We start from the raw sequence: 16,219 nt of genomic DNA, 5'->3' as shown, positions 1-16,219 counted from the left end.
TCTTCAATACCCGTGCTGACCACTGGGCCACTTTGACTCGGTTCGCACCGGCGGTGCAAGCTGGATATTCAGATATGCGCGATCTCTATCCTGTGAGATCTGCTCTGCCAGACGTGATGGTTTGGCGTGATGTAGGAGGCATCACCCCACCTCGCGGTCCCCGCAGGCCACCGTTTGCTGGTCCAAGACCTCATCCTAGCCCCTATGGTCCACAAGCTCCGCGAGACCGTCTGTTTCCGGATGATCATGTTGAACTTCCGGGCTATGGAGGTGACTTCTACGAGGACTACTACGGATCGGTCTGAGTTAGTAGTAGTATCACCAGTTCGCACTAGCTGTGTCGTCTATCGTCCTGCGTGACTCGTGGGATATGACCTAGTTTGTACTCCTTCCGGAGTGTAGAAAAATAATGTATAGGAGTTTGGAATGCCTCCGATGAGATGTAATCCTCTTTCACCGTAATAGTACTTTGTTTGGTCTTGTACTAAACCTTGTATGGTGTGTATGACGATGGAATAAAGAAGCAGTTTCTGTATCTACCATGTCATACGGATGATCATCTTGCATTCCGAGTTATTCCTTGCATTATGTATCCTATGTCGGAATTTTATCATTCTGACTAAATCATTGCCTTGTTTACCTAGGATGGTCAACACGCGCGCCAACCCTGCTTCTCAAGAGCAGGCCGAAGGCAGTGAAGCCAGGAATGAACATCTGCCTCATCCTCCTTCACTAGCCGAGGTGATGATGGAAGCTGAGAGAAACAAGCGGGAGACAAACCGTTTGTTGGAGCGTATTGAACAGAATACAGCACACCATCAGAGGGCTAACGTGGTGTCACTCAGTGATTTTATCAAATTGCATCCACCCACGTTCCACCACTCCGTCGAGCCTCTCGACGCTGATGACTGGCTTCGCAGTATCTCTCACAAACTGCGTTCCGCGCTGGTAGCGGAGGCTGACAAGGTCACCTTTGCTGCATATCATCTTGAAGGCCCCGCCAGTCTATGGTGGGAGAATTATGGAGCTATGCGCCCAGCGGGCCATGTCACAACTTGGGCTGAATTCAGCGACGCTTTCCGTGAACATCACATTCCGGAGGGTCTCATGGACCGTAAGCGTGAAGAATTTTGCAATTTCACCCAAGGCCGACTTTCTGTGGATGTCTATAGCAGGGAGTTTGGTAACCTTGCACGATATGCAACCGAGGAAGTTTCTACTGACGCCAAGAAGCAAGCAAGGTTCCGCAAGGGCCTTAGTCCTGAGCTTCGCCGCGACCTCCGTCTGCATGAGTGCACATCTTTTTCGAAACTTGTCAACAAAGCCATCAGTGCTGAAACTGGTCAGACTGACTATGACGCAACACGCAAGCATGGACGTGACATGGGTTCCTCATCCGGTGCTGGTCCTCAGAAGCGCCGCGTGTGGGTACCCAACACCGCCCTGCCACCCAGGTTCACACCGAGGCCATCTTTCCAGGCGCCTCGCCCTGTTCAACAGTCTGCACCAGCCAAGCCCTATGGGGGTCCATCCAATAATGCTCCTCCACGTACCAGTTCCGTGACTTGTTTCAAGTGTGGGGAATCTGGTCATTATATGCGTGAGTGTCCCCAGACCAACCCCAATCAATCTGCTAAAGCTGTTGGCCGTGGCAAGCCGACAGGAAAAGTGTTTCATGCCAAACCGGTCACCGCTTCACGTGGCCATGTCAACTGTATCTCTGCCGAAGCAGCTCAAGAAGATCCCAACGTCGTTCTCGGTACGCTTCTTGTTAATTGCCACCCGGCATCTGTTCTTTTCGATACAGGAGCCTCTCATTCTTTTATATCTGAAAATTATGCTCGTTTGCATAACGTTGCATTCTGTGACTTGCCATCCTCTATGGTAATTCAAACTCCGGGATCCAAATGGCAAACTTCTAGAGTAAGCCATGGAAATGAAATCCAAGTCGACAGACTTGTTTTTCTTGCATCTTTGATAGCCCTTAAATCTTCAGATATTAATATCATTTTGGGTATGGACTGGATGTCAGCTCATCAAGCCAAAATTGATTGCTTCTCTAGGACCGTTCAACTCACCCATCCTTCGGGGAAGATAGTCAATGTTTTGACTCGAATAGCCAAGCGACAATTATATTCTCTTAACGCCAGCCCTTTGCCAGACCTTGAGGACGTTCCGGTAGTCGTGATTTTCCGGATGTCTTTCCAGAGGAATTGCCAGGGGTTCCACCTGACAGGGATGTTGAGTTCGTAATAGACCTCATTCCAGGAACCGTTCCGATTGCTAGAAGACCTTATAAGATGGCACCCCTAGAACTAGCCGAGCTTAAGAAACAACTCGATGAATCCTTGAAAAAGGGTTTCATCCGCCCTAGTTCATCTCCGTGGGCTTGCCCCGTCCTATTCGTCAAGAAGAAGGATGGTACGGACCGGATGGTTGTAGATTACCGACCTGTCAATTTGGTCACAATCAAGAACAAATATCCACTTCCCAGGATCAACGATCTGTATGATCAGCTCGCTGGATCCTCAGTCTTCTCCAAGATGGATTTGAGGTTGGGCTACCATCAAATCAAAATCAGAAACGGGGACATTCCTAAAACGGCCTTTGTTACTCGTTACGGCCAATACGAGTACACCGTCATGTCCTTCGGTTTAACCAACGCTCCAGCCACCTTTTCTCGGTTAATGAACTCAATCTTCATGGAGTATTTGGATAAATTCGTCGTAGTTTATCTCGATGATATACTCATCTACTCCAAGAACGAGGAAGAACATGCCGAACATCTAAGGCTAGTGTTGCAGAAACTTCGAGAGCATCGCCTTTATGCCAAATTTTCTAAATGTGAATTCTGGTTGCCAGAAGTGACCTATCTGGGTCATGTAATATCTGGTAAAGGTATTGCTGTTAACCCTGAGCGAGTTCAAGCCGTCCTTGACTGGACTCCACCCGAATCGGTCAAGCAAGTTCGGAGTTTTCTAGGCTTAGCGAGCTATTGCCGTCGCTTTGTCGAGAACTTCTCCAAAGTTGCTAAACCCCTAACCGAACTCCTCAAGAAAGATAAGAAGTTCGAATGGACTCCACAATGTGAGCACAGCTTTCAGGAACTGAAAAGACGCCTGACTTCTGCTCCCGTGCTGGTACCACCAGACTTCTCCAAAGACTTTGTTATCTACTGCGACGCCTCGCGACAAGGACTAGGTTGCATTCTCATGCAAGATCGACACGTAATTGCTTACGCTTCACGGCAATTGCACCCACATGAGGAGAATTATCCTACTCATGATCTAGAACTTGCAGCCGTAGTCTATGCACTTAAGACCTGGCGACATTACCTCCTCGGTAATCGTTGCGAAATATTCACTGATCACCAAAGTCTGAAGTACATTTTCACCCAACCGGATCTGAATCTCAGGCAAAGACGTTGGGTTGAATTGATCACAGACTTCGACTTAGGGATAACCTATACCCCAGGGAAAGCCAACGTCATGGCTGATGCGCTAAGTCGTAAATCTTATTGTAACAACCTGATGTTACAACAAAGTCAACCGCTTCTCCATGAGGAATTTCGGAAGCTTAACCTTCACATTGTACCTCAAGGTTTTCTCTCCACCTTGGTGGCAAAACCTACCCTTACGGATCAAATCATCAAAGCACAGAAGGTAGATCCGGGAATCTCCCGCATCAAGAGGAACATTCAGAAAGGAATTGCGAATTGTTTCTCCGTTAATGATCAAGGAGTCGTGTACTTCGGGGATCGATTAGTAGTTCCCAAAGTGCGCAACCTAAGGCGATTAATCCTTAAGGAAGCCCATGAATCTCCTCTCACCATTCATCCCGGTAGTACTAAAATGTATCAGGACCTACGCCAGAGGTTCTGGTGGACTAGGATGAAGAGAGAAATTGCTCAGTATATTGCCAATTGCGACGTCTGTCGTCGTGTAAAAGCAGAGCATCAACGGCCTGCTGGCACCCTTCAACCCTTAGCTATTCCTGAATGGAAATGGGATAAAATTGGTATGGATTTCATTACCGGTTTTCCCAGAACCAAAAGAGGGAATAATGCTATTTTCGTCGTGGTCGATCGTCTTTCCAAAGTAGCTCATTTCTTACCTGTTCGTGAGAGTATAACCGCTAGTCAGCTGGCAGACTTATACATCTCCCGAATAGTGTCCCTCCATGGTGTTCCTTTGGAAATCAATTCGGATCGAGGAAGTCTTTTCACCTCTCGATTTTGGGAAAGTTTCCAAAATGCTATGGGAACTCGTCTCTCCTTTAGCACCGCTTTCCACCCTCAGTCAAGTGGTCAAGTGGAACGCGTCAACCAAATTCTAGAAGACATGCTTCGAGCCTCTGTTATCTCGTTCGGAATGGACTGGGAGAAGTGCCTTCCATTTGCCGAATTCGCTTACAACAACAGCTATCAATCTAGCTTGGGTAAAGCCCCTTTTGAAGTTCTCTATGGACGACGATGTCGAACACCCCTTAACTGGTCAGAGACCGGGGAAAGACAATTCTTTGGCCCGGATATGATTCAGGAAGCAGAAGAACAAGTTCGAATCGTTCGTGAAAAGTTGAAAACAGCCCAATCCCGTCAAAAGAGTCAATATGACCGAAAACATAAGGCTATGACTTTCGAGGTTGACGAGAAGGCTTATCTTCGGGTCACCCCTCTGAAGGGAACCCATCGCTTCGGTATCAAAGGCAAATTGGCTCCTCGTTACATTGGACCTTTTCGCATTCTTGCCAAACGAGGAGAAGTTGCCTACCAATTGGAACTACCTCCGCACCTCTCCAGAGTTCACGATGTCTTCCACGTTTCTCAACTCAGGCGTTGCTTCTCGGATCCTATCCGTGAAGTGGACCACGAAACGCTTGATCTCCAAGATAATCTTACATATCGAGAGTACCCCATTCGTATCCTCGATCAAGCCGAACGTACCACGCGACGTCATAACATCAAGTTTCTCAAGGTTCAATGGTCGCACCATTCTGAAGATGAAGCAACTTGGGAAAGGGAGGATCGTCTTCGACTTGAGTATCCCGCCTTCTTCTCGGAGGAACCCAAATCTCGGGACAAGATTCTTTTGAGTGGGGGTGAGTTGTCACACCCTAGCTAGTCATGCATTAGAGTGTTGCATCATGTTTATTCTTTCATCAGAAACTTGAAATGGGGATGACAGAACCCCCAGTCCCCTCTGAAACCAATTAGGGTTACTAAAATAATTTTTCAATGAACCTGAAATGCCCTTCTAAAATGCCCATCATTTTAGCCTTGGTTCAGAACCTCTGCCAAAAATGGTGCACACTTTTCTAGGCCATCCTAGGGTTCTTGAGTTAAATCATAACTATTTGAATTTGGGCATTTAAAATAATATAAAATAATTAAATGCTCAAATATCTCCAAACTAAAATGTTTCATGTTGGAAATATTCCAACTATGGACCAGGAGTAGTTTGGTGATTTTTGGAGTTGCCTAGGTATTTTATTTAATTCAACAAAGTTGCAGAATTATTAAATAAAACAGAAAACAGAAAAGAGAGGAGAAACTTACCTGTGCGGCCCAGCCAGCTGGCCGGCCCAGCTAGCCAGCCCAGCACTGTAGCTCCCCGTCGTCTTCCTCCCCACGCCCCGAAGCTGCTGCGTGCTCGCGCGCGCGCGGCCGCGCGGCCACCTCCTGCTTGCCGACGCCCCCCTGGCCGCGTGGACGACGCCCGCAGCCCGTCCCGATCCCCCCTGCTCTCGCTCACTCTCCCCCGTTTCTCCCTCGCTCTCTCTCGCTCTCGGCCGAACACCACCGTCGCCGCCGTTCGTCGTAGCCACTGACTCCGGCCACCCCTCGCTCCCCCGAGTAGCTCAGAAGCTCCGCCTCGACTCCCTCTTCCTCCCCACCGCTCGACGAGTCCCCGGAAGCCCTGCATCGCCGCCACGTCGCCGTTCCCCTCTTCGGACTCCGACCACCATCGCCGACGAATTCGCCGTCTCCAGCGCGTCCCCGAGCCCGCTTCGACGCCCACTGCAACCGCGGTGAGCTACGCCACCGTTTCCCCCTCTTCTCCCCCTCGTTCCCTCACCGTAGCTGCATCCCCACCTCGGCCGAACCTCCGCCGTCGCCGAGCTCGCCGTCGACGCAGCTCCGGTGACCATTTGGTCACCCCGGCGAGTCCAACGCGTTCACAGAACCCAGTAGAGCATCCCTAGCGCCTCACTTTGCTCGACTTCGAGCTCCAGCACCACTCCCGTGCACGACCGAACCCCGGCGGCCGCAGCTGAGCTCGTCGCCGTCGACTCCGGCCACCCCGACCCCAACGGACTCCGCCAAGAGCCGCGGGTCGTCCTCAGCTTCACTCCGGTGGTCGCCACGTTCCATTTGGTGGCCGAAACGTCCAAAACCACTATCGCCGCCGCACTGTTGGTCGCCGCCGGCCAGAACTCCGGCGAGCTGACGTGGCCTAGTTAATTAACCACTAACCCACCACCTACAGACGCTGACAAGTGGGCCCCAGGGGTTAGTCAAAGCTAACCAGCCCGGGGTCAACGCGGGATTAGCCCCTGTGACACTGACGTGTGGACCCCACACGTCAGGTTTGACCCGAGCCAGCCCTGTTGACCTGCTGATGTCACTATGATGTCAGGCTGACGCAGTAAATGATATTTCTGGATTTAAATTAAATCAGGAAATTCCAGAATATTATTTAAACTTCAAAAATTCATAACTTTTATTCTGTAACTCCAAATTGGACAAATAATATATGAAAAATGATCAGAAAAATCCAATCTATCCATCTGTACCATTTTCATGCATGATCAAACAAGTTAAGTTGATGTTTCAATCAGAACAAGAAAAGGCACTTTAAAAGGCCATATTTGAATTTGGAATTTGAATCTTTGATTCAAATTGGCTCAAACACATCTGGTTTTAGTTGCATTAGCCCAACACACTCATATTGCCATGTTTCATGCATGCATCATATTGTTGCATATTGTTTGGTGATGTTTGTGTATCGATGTCCTTTGCGACAGGATCTGTTCCCGAGGAGTACCGTGATTACCCTAACGAAGAACCGTATCCGTGCAACGAACCATCAGGCAAGCAACCAACCATTTGATCATATCGATACAATCCCATGTTCTCGCTCCTGCTCTCTTTTACTGCATTAAGACAACGCGATTCAAACTGCTGTGTGCTACGGTAGTTGAACCCATTTCCTCTGCATGACCTGTCATTGCCACAGTAACTAGATGAAACCCACTAGCATGTGTAGGAGTTGATTGAGCCATATGTATGTGTTGTTCCTACCTTGCTATGCCTGCTATGCTTAGAGTCGTGTCAGGTCTGGTTCATCTGGGTGATGGGCTAGAGTGAAATGATTATGTCGGTAATGAGAGTGGTGTGGTGAACACGATTTGGTAAAGGTATCGATGAGAGGCCATGTAGGAGTACATGGTGGGTTGTTTCATTGAAGCCGACCTTAAGCACTGAGATCTGTATGTGTGATTTAAGATTCAGCTACTACCATGCATTGGGCCCGAAACCAATGGACCCTCTCGACTTCTTATTCACCCTAGTTCTCCGTCCAGGAGTTGCAAGTAGTTTCTGGTGTTTGTAGCCTACTGGAGGCCGTGGACAGCGCTGACCGTAGGGGTGGGCTGTGATGCGGTAGGTACGTGGCACGGTGTACCGAATACCCGTTAGGTATCTCGGGAACCCTGTTCACATCGTTCGGGGCCGTATGGGAAACCTCGGCCGGACTCCCTGCGGATGGAACCTGAATAGGCGATAAACCTGGACTGGAGGCTTAGGTGATTAGGTAGGTCGTGGCCGACACCCACGTTGGGCTTCCGCTTGAAGGTTGCCGAGTACATGTCGTGTAAACGACGATAAGTGGTGAGAGCGTGTATGAAGAAGTACACCCCTGCAGGGTTAACATGATCTATTCGAATAGCCGCGTCCGCGGTAAAGGACTACTTGGTTGCCTATACAGTTCATAGACAAGTAAATGGAAACTATTAAAAGCCTCAAGATAAGTGTGAGTGCCGAGGATGGCTCTTCCGTAGGAAGACGGTGGTGGATCCTCGGTAGTGTATTGAAGTGGTGAATAGTGGACTCGTGTGCGCAAAACTATTTCAAATGGAGTATCGTAGGATAGTCTAGCCAGGAGTCAAAGCTGGCTTGCTGCAATAACTCCACCAACCCTTCTTGATACTATGCATGTATGTAGGATCTGATGTAAGTCTTGCTGAGTACCTTTGTACTCATGTTGCTATAATCTACATTTTACAGAAGACGCTGCAACCCCTTCTGATGGGTTCTATGTAGACGTTGACATCAACGAGTAGGCTAAAGACCCAGGTGGTGACCCTGAGCTTGTGATGGACCACATAGTATAGTTAGGCTTCCAAGCCTCTTTTATTTTACTAGTTGTCTGTATTCAGACAAGTTACTTCCGCTGTTGGCTTGTATGACTGTATGACTTGTATGTTGGGTCGTGAGACCCGTACCTGTGTGTATGATATGTATGGCTCCCTGAGCCTTAAATAGAGTACTTGTGTCATAGAGTCATGTTGTGATGCTTCGTTGTATTTGCACATATCGAGCATATTGTGTGTATGTTTGAAATGCTTGGTATGTGTGGGATCTGACTATCTAGTTGTTTATCTTTAGTAGCCTCTCATACCGGGAAATGTCTCCTAGTGTTACCGCTGAGCCATGGTAGCTTGCTACTGCTCTGGAACACTTAGGCTGGCCGGCATGTGTCCTTCTTCGTTCCTGTGTCTGTCCCTTCGGGGAAATGTCACGCTTTGAGTACCGGAGTCCTGTTAGCCCGCTACAGCCCGGTTTACCGGAGTCCTGCTAGCCCAGTGCTACAGCCCGGACCCACTTGCTGATGACCGACACGTTCGAAGCTGGGTCATGGATGCCTGTCCCTGTAAGTCTGTGCCACTTTGGGTTTACGACTAGTCATGTCAGCCCGGGCTCTTTATCATATGGATGCTAGCGACACTATCATATACGTGAGCCAAAAGGCGCAAACGGTCCCGGGAAAAGGGTAAGACGACACCCGTGGGGATACCGTGCGTGAGGCCGCAAAGTGATATGAGGTGTTACCAGCTAGATCGATGTGACATCGAGTCGGGGTCCTGACACTGTACTTGTTATCCAGGGGACCATCTTTGACTGTATTGATTTGGAAAGGATACGAGATAAATGGGAATACATTTTACATGATTGACCAAGATCAAAAGAGCACCAACCAAAACAGCGGTGTCTGCTTTGATGCAACAACCGAGAGGGGAAATGACACCTATTATGGTTACATAGTGGACATATGGGAACTTGACTACGGACATGATTTTAAGGTCCCTTTGTTTAAGTGCAAATGGGTCAATGTGTCAGGAGGCGGGGTACAGGTAGACCCACAGTACAGAATGACAACAGTGGATCTGAAAAATCTTGGGTACACTGACGAATCGTTCGTCCTAGCCAATGATGTGGCACATGTTATCTATGTGAAGGACATGTCTACCAGACCGAGAAAGAGAAAAGATAAGGAAGCAAATACATCATACGATGAGCCAAAGCGCTACATAGTTCTTTCAGGAAAAAGGGACATCGTGGGAGTGGAGGACAAGACAGACATGTCTGAAGATTATGAAAAGTTTCATGAAATTCCTCCCTTTAAAGTCAAGGCTGACCCCAGCATCCTGATAAACGATAAAGATTATCCATGGTTACGGCGCAATAAGCACATGACACAAGCGAAGAAAAAGTGAAGACTTTCTCCCGAAACTATTATGATGATACCATGCCAACTTTGTAACTGACGAGTATGATACCATTGTCCGTTTTGTACATGCACATGCTATGTGTGGGTCAATTTATGATACCATGCCAACTTTTAACTTTTTCAGAGTTCATTTGAAATGCTTTAATGTCTTATGGTTCGGCCCTCGTAATAATTAAAAATAGCAACAATAAGTATTTTGTTGTAAGTAGAAACAAAATAAAATAAATAAAGCAAGAAAGAAAATCAAAAAACAAAAAAAATGGAAAGTTTATAATTTTCCTAAAACTAAAAGCAAAAAGAATTAAAAATAAAGCAAAAAACAAAAGAAAATAAATAATGCACAAAACAAAACAAAAAAACTGGAAAAAATAAAAATAGCAACAATAAGTAAAGAAAACAAAAAAACAAAAAAATGCCCCCCACTGAGCCCCCACGGCCTGAATACGACTTGAATCCCTACTATGGGCCAGGATTCAGGCCCGCAGTAGGCCCAGAAGGCCCATCAGGCAAAGCAGTCGCAAGTAGGCCCATAAGCCTGCAGTAGAGAGGAGTTCGAGAGGGGTGCGGCAGCGGGGCTTATAAACCACTGCGCGCCCCTCTCAACTAGCGAGGTGGGACTAAACTTTGGCCCCGATGCGGGCAGCACATGGGCCTTTGGTCCCGGTTGGTGGCTCCAACCGGGACTAAAGGGGGGGCATTGGTCCCGGTTGGTGCCACCAACCGGGACTAAAGGTCGCAGCTTCCCGCCCTTTGGGCTGCCGAAAAAGAGGCCTTTGGTCCCGGTTGGTGGCACCAACCGGGACTAAAGGGTGCATTAGTCCCGGTTTGTGCCACCAACCGGGACCAATGCTCCTTGTATATAAGTAGCACTTCGCAGTTTTGCAGAGTTCATCGCCACCAGTTGCACCCCGACGACGCCGAGCACATCGACGCCGCCAGGCTGCCCCAACGCCGCCCGCCGCCCCCGCCATCGCCGTCGCCATCGCCCGCGCCGTCGTCGTCGCCGGCCTCCCGAGCCCACGCCAGCCTCCCCGAGCCCATGCCGTCCTCCCCGAGCTCGCGCCCGCCGTCGTCGCCGCCAGGCTGCCCCGTCGCCGTCGCCCGCCCCCGCGCGCCGCGCCCTGAGCCCCTGCCCCGTCGCCGTCGCCCGCCCCCGTGCGCCGCCACCGCTGTGAGCCGCGCCGCACCGGCTCTGTTTTTTTTCATTTTTATTAGTTTAATTTTTTGTTCAATGTATATATATGTGTATGTATGTGGCTATATATATATGCGGCTCTGTTTTTTTTCATTTTTATTAGTTTAATTTTTTTGTTCATATATATATATATATATATAATGTATATGTGTATGTATGTGGCTATGTGTATGTAATGTTCAAAAATTGTTCAGATCATGTTTTTGTTCATATATGTATTTACTGTTCATATGTGTATTTATTGTTCATGTTTTTTTTTCTGTTCATAGATTTTTTGTATCTATTGGCTCTTCGTCGCTCTGTATTTATTGTATCTATTGGTGATATTAATTATTGTATAATATACAAATGTTTGTATATTCATATGAACAATGCATTAGGCAAAACCTTTTTTTTTTTGAAATTTTTTATTTGAACATTTTTTTAAAACAAGCAATACTAAAAGAATGAGAGGAAAAAGGAAAATAAGAAAAGGAAGAAAGGAGAAAAAGAGGAGAGGAAGAAGAGGAGAAATAAATAAGAAGAGGAAAAAAGAAGAAAAAGAAGAGGAGAAGAAGAAAGGAATAGAGAAGAAAGAAGAAAATATTTTCTTCTTTCTCCTCTATTCCTTTCTTCTTCTCCTCTTTTTTTTTCTTCTTCTTCTTCCTTCTTCCTTTTTCTCTTTTCTTCCTTTTCCTTAATTATTTTCCTTTCTCGAGGGAGAAGAAGAAAAAGAAGAGGAGAAGAAGATATAACCCCCTCTAGATAACTTCGACATAAGGGGCGGTCGATATATATATATACCCCCTCTCGACCGTGATAACTTATACAACTGCAGCACCCCCCTTGGCCCTCTCGCTCGACCAAAACTCTCGAGGACACCCAAACCCTAGAGAGAAAACGATGTTGGTCTCCTACCCCCTCCCGCCGCGCCCCTACCCGACAAATTAACTCTCTCGAGGCCACCCAAATTTCTCAAGTTAAAAGAGCGTTATCATCGAGGCCACCCCAAACCCTTGAAGCGTTGTGTCGAGGCCACTAACATGATTCCTTATTGTGATTAGCTAGCTAGTTCTACGTTTGCCACTAATATATATATCCATCTGTACCATGTTTGAATAATAATTGACATGTTGTAAATATTTGCAGAAACTATGGAGCACTCCCGAGACGAAGAAATAGAAGCGATGTTGGGGGACATAATCGCAAATGGATCAAGTGATGATGTTGCGTCATTTCTCCTCGACACCGTTGATCAGCTAGATGAAGAAGAGGGCTATGTTTATGATGGTGGCTTCGACCCATTAATGCCGGTACAAGAGGAGGACTATGTTCATGATGGCTCCGGTGACACAATGGAGGTACAAGACGAAGGAGACCGTGCTGAGTGCTCCGGTCCCCGAACCGAGTCCGGCCAGGTATATATATATATTAGTTAAGCCCGTGCTGACTAGTTAATTGATGCATCCATTGTTTTGGTATATGTACACATATTAATTACTGTCGTCTTTCTTCCTTATAATTTCTAGCCCTTCGGATCGAGCACAACTTCGATAAGGAGACGAGGCCTGAAGAAAAAGTTGAGTTCGGATGAAAAGTTTGAGATCATAGAAATCGCGCCCGACGGCGAACCGATTGAACCCATCCGGACAAGGAAGGCATTTTCTGCTTAGTGCGGGGTTCTTTCATAGGCACAGGATCCCGATCAGCATCCAGCAATGGTATAAGCCTGCTAAGGATGAAGACGCTGAGGTGTCTTATGTCAATGATATGCAGAAAGAAGATCTTTGGACTGAGCTGAAGGCAAATTTCACCCTACCGCCAGAGGAGGATCCGGAGAAGCCAGTTAAAGAGCAATTAATCAAGTCTTGTGCTCTTAAGAAGATGGCAGGCCTAATGAGGAGGTGGAGGAAAGAGCCGAACCAATTTGTCAAGGAAAAAAAGACACCAGAATTCATCGGCAAATATGAGAAGATCAAAGATCACTGGCCCGCATTTGTGGCCCACAAGACATCGGAAAAGAGTAAGAAGATGTCGTAGACAAACAAGAAAAATGCTGCGAAGAAGAAGCTTCACCATCGCACGGAGTCAGGTGGCTACCTCAAAGCCCGGCCTAAGTGGTCCAAGGCTGAGCATGATCTACTTGAAAAAGGGATCGAACCAGAGACAATGCGCTGGCCAGACCGTTGCCGGACTTGGTTCTTCGGGGCTGGCGGAACCTTGGACCCTGTAACAGGGAAGTGTCAGTGGACGGACAAGCAACTGCAAATACCAATCAAGAACCATCGACACTATATCGATGCAGCGCAGCGAGGGACGTTCCTTCCAAACAGGGAGAAGGACGAGCTCACAATGGCCCTTGGGAATCCCGAGCACCCTGGACGGACACGAGGCACGCCAGGCTCCATTCCGTGGAAGGTTGGTTTTCCGGACGCAGGGGGTTACAAAACCCACGAGAGGAGGAAGAAACTGGAGCAGAACCAAATGCAGGCGCTGCTTGGAAGGGTAATGGGGCTAGAGGATCGAGAAGAGGAACGAGAAGCAGCAGATCGCAACAAACGACATGCCGAAGCTTCCCCCGAAGCTACCCCGCCATCTCAGCGGAGAAGCAGCGTGTCTTCCACCGAGCTGCTTCAGCCGGAGCATGTCTTGAGGGCTCATGCCAGCTATCCCGTGGATGGTATCACGGAGTCTCAAAATTGCCACATGATGGCGCGATGGATGAATTTGAAGGTCAAGGCGGCTGTTGGCCAAGTTTATCCTAGTGGACCCGGCACAACTTATCACTGCCAGCCGATTCCAAAAGGATATGCTAAGGTGATGGTGGATGAAATAACGGAGGGATTTGAGGACCTCGTGCTTGACCACCCTACCGGTGAAGGGGAGACTAGGCTGGGTTCTGCTATGAAGACTCCATGCCTATGGAAGAAGGAGCTCATCAACCTTCTGAATTGGACGCCTCCGCCTCCTCCTCCTGCTCCGGCGAGTCAGGGCACTCCGCCTCCTCCACCGCCTCCTCCTCCGGCGAGTGACGATCAGGGCACGCGTGGTGGCACTCCGCCTCCTTCTCCGGCGCATGGCGGCACTCCGCCTCCTTCTCCGCCTGCGCCGGCGCTCCTGAGCAGCCAGCAGCATCCTCCTTCTCCGCCTCGCCAGCAAGGGCGGAAGAGACCCGCCGCCGCCCCGGCTGCTCCGGCACGTCGTACTCCTTCTCCTCCGCCTCGTAAGCAAGCACGAAAGAAGACAGACGCCGCAGCCGCTCCGTCTGCTCTGGCGTCTAGCAGCACAACCAGAGGCGGGAGGCAATACAAATATGGTCCATCATCTCTCAAGCCTCTAGAGATGTTACCGTACGAGAGGTCCGAGGAGGAAAACGATACAATTGTGCAGGCCCACGTGAAGGAGTTCTTTGAAGGGGTGAAAGCAAAGAGACATCCACCTCCGGAGGAGAAGGTAGATCCGGTGAAAGCAAAGCGCACTATCGATGCCCTGAGGAAACCACCAAAGTCTCCGCCGAGAACCAACTATGAGCGCATTACTGAACAGACATATCTCCAAGCCCAGCGGTCGGGAACTACTGTCAGTGCTAAAAGGTCAAAACAACGAGCAAAGGGGAAAAATTTGCCCAGCTCGGCGAACAAGCACAACAATCGTGCCCCCCGCTCAATGTGTCTAATGCTCCGGGGACGGTGGCCGGTTATGGCAATCTTGACGATTACCTACCTGACGATGCACTTCCTGATTTCTTGAAGGTGGACGGACACAGATACGAGTATGGGAAGCCTCTCATCAAAGATGAAAAATCTCTGACAACAATGATGCGAAGATTCCATAATTGGTACATGGAAACCTGCAGAGAGTCTGATGGTAAGAATGCTTTGTATCTGCATATTAAAGAGGAGCATGATCTCGTTGCAAATGATCTGTTGACTGTTCCATTTGAGGAGTTCTTCGAGTTCTTCAATCAAAAGGCCCTCGATAAATTAATGGTCTTTTGCTACTGCCTGTAAGTACTATTTCTGTCATTAAGTCTCTATATATAGCTCGGCTCTTTCATTGCATGCATGTATTTATAATTAATTATCCTTAATATATTATGCAGATTGAAGATCGTCGAGTGCAAAAAACAAGAAATTTATGATATTGGGTTCATTAACACAAATATCATAGATGTATTTCTGGTTAAAAAGAACGTCAAAGAGGCCGAGGACAACTTGCTATGATCGTTGATAAAAAAATCAAAACAAAGATACCATACTCTTTCCTTACAACGGCCCGTGAGTGTTACTGTCGTGTGCATATTCGGTTTCCCTTATTACTCAAGTGAGGTTATAGTAATGTAATTGATGAGTTATGCATGCGTGCGCAGGTACCACTATATTCTTCTGGAGATTAAGCTTGAGCGTGGACTAGTAACCGTCTTAGACTCGAGACGGAAAGATCCCAAAACCTATGCAGACATGACTGAAATGCTCAGCAAGTAAGTTCAATCGATCATAATTATCGCAACATATCGGTAACTTTTTGTTCATTTCCTGATATCTCAAGTAATAATAATTATTTTCTTTGTCTTGCAGGGTTTGGAAACAGTTCACCGCAGAAGCTCCGGGACTGCCGAAGGAGCTGCGATATACATACCCGAAAGTAAGTACTACTGGCTAGCTAGTTGCGCGCATCTCCGGCCCGTTGATTCTATATATAGCTATACTTTCATCAATGCCATTTATAATGCTTCATTATCAGTTTGATTGACCTCTATTTCTCGTAAAGTGCTTGTGGCAGGAGGAAGGGAATGATTTTTGTGGATACTACGTGTGCGAGTTCATCCACACCGCGACTTTGAAAAACAAGCGGGGCTACTCTCAAAGACAATATGAAGTGCGTAAGCAATAATATTCATAATTTCATTTTATTACACCATCATTTCTGTTGAGTTTCATTCATATATATGTATTAATTAACCCCCTTCTTCAAATTAGACGTGGCAGATGCGGAATGAACTCCTAGAACCAGATCGCATGAAAGCAATTCAAGAGGAATTGGCGGGATTCTTTCTTGACCACGTCATCAGTAAAACCGGAGAATACCATGTGAAAATTGATTTCAAATGCTAGCTAGGGGTTTGTAATTATAAGAGATCTTATACATATTGTACATGTATGTAGCCAGTAGCGTCGGATACATGATACGAAAACTTGTTGTTCGACCAACCTCTCGGAGAAGGAGAGGTCGATCGATCACTTCTCTCGGTATGCAT

The sequence above is a fragment of the Triticum aestivum genome, chromosome 3B (assembly GCF_018294505.1).
Source record: "Triticum aestivum cultivar Chinese Spring chromosome 3B, IWGSC CS RefSeq v2.1, whole genome shotgun sequence".
Classification (NCBI taxonomy): domain Eukaryota; kingdom Viridiplantae; phylum Streptophyta; class Magnoliopsida; order Poales; family Poaceae; genus Triticum; species Triticum aestivum.
This window is presented reverse-complemented; position numbering follows the sequence as displayed.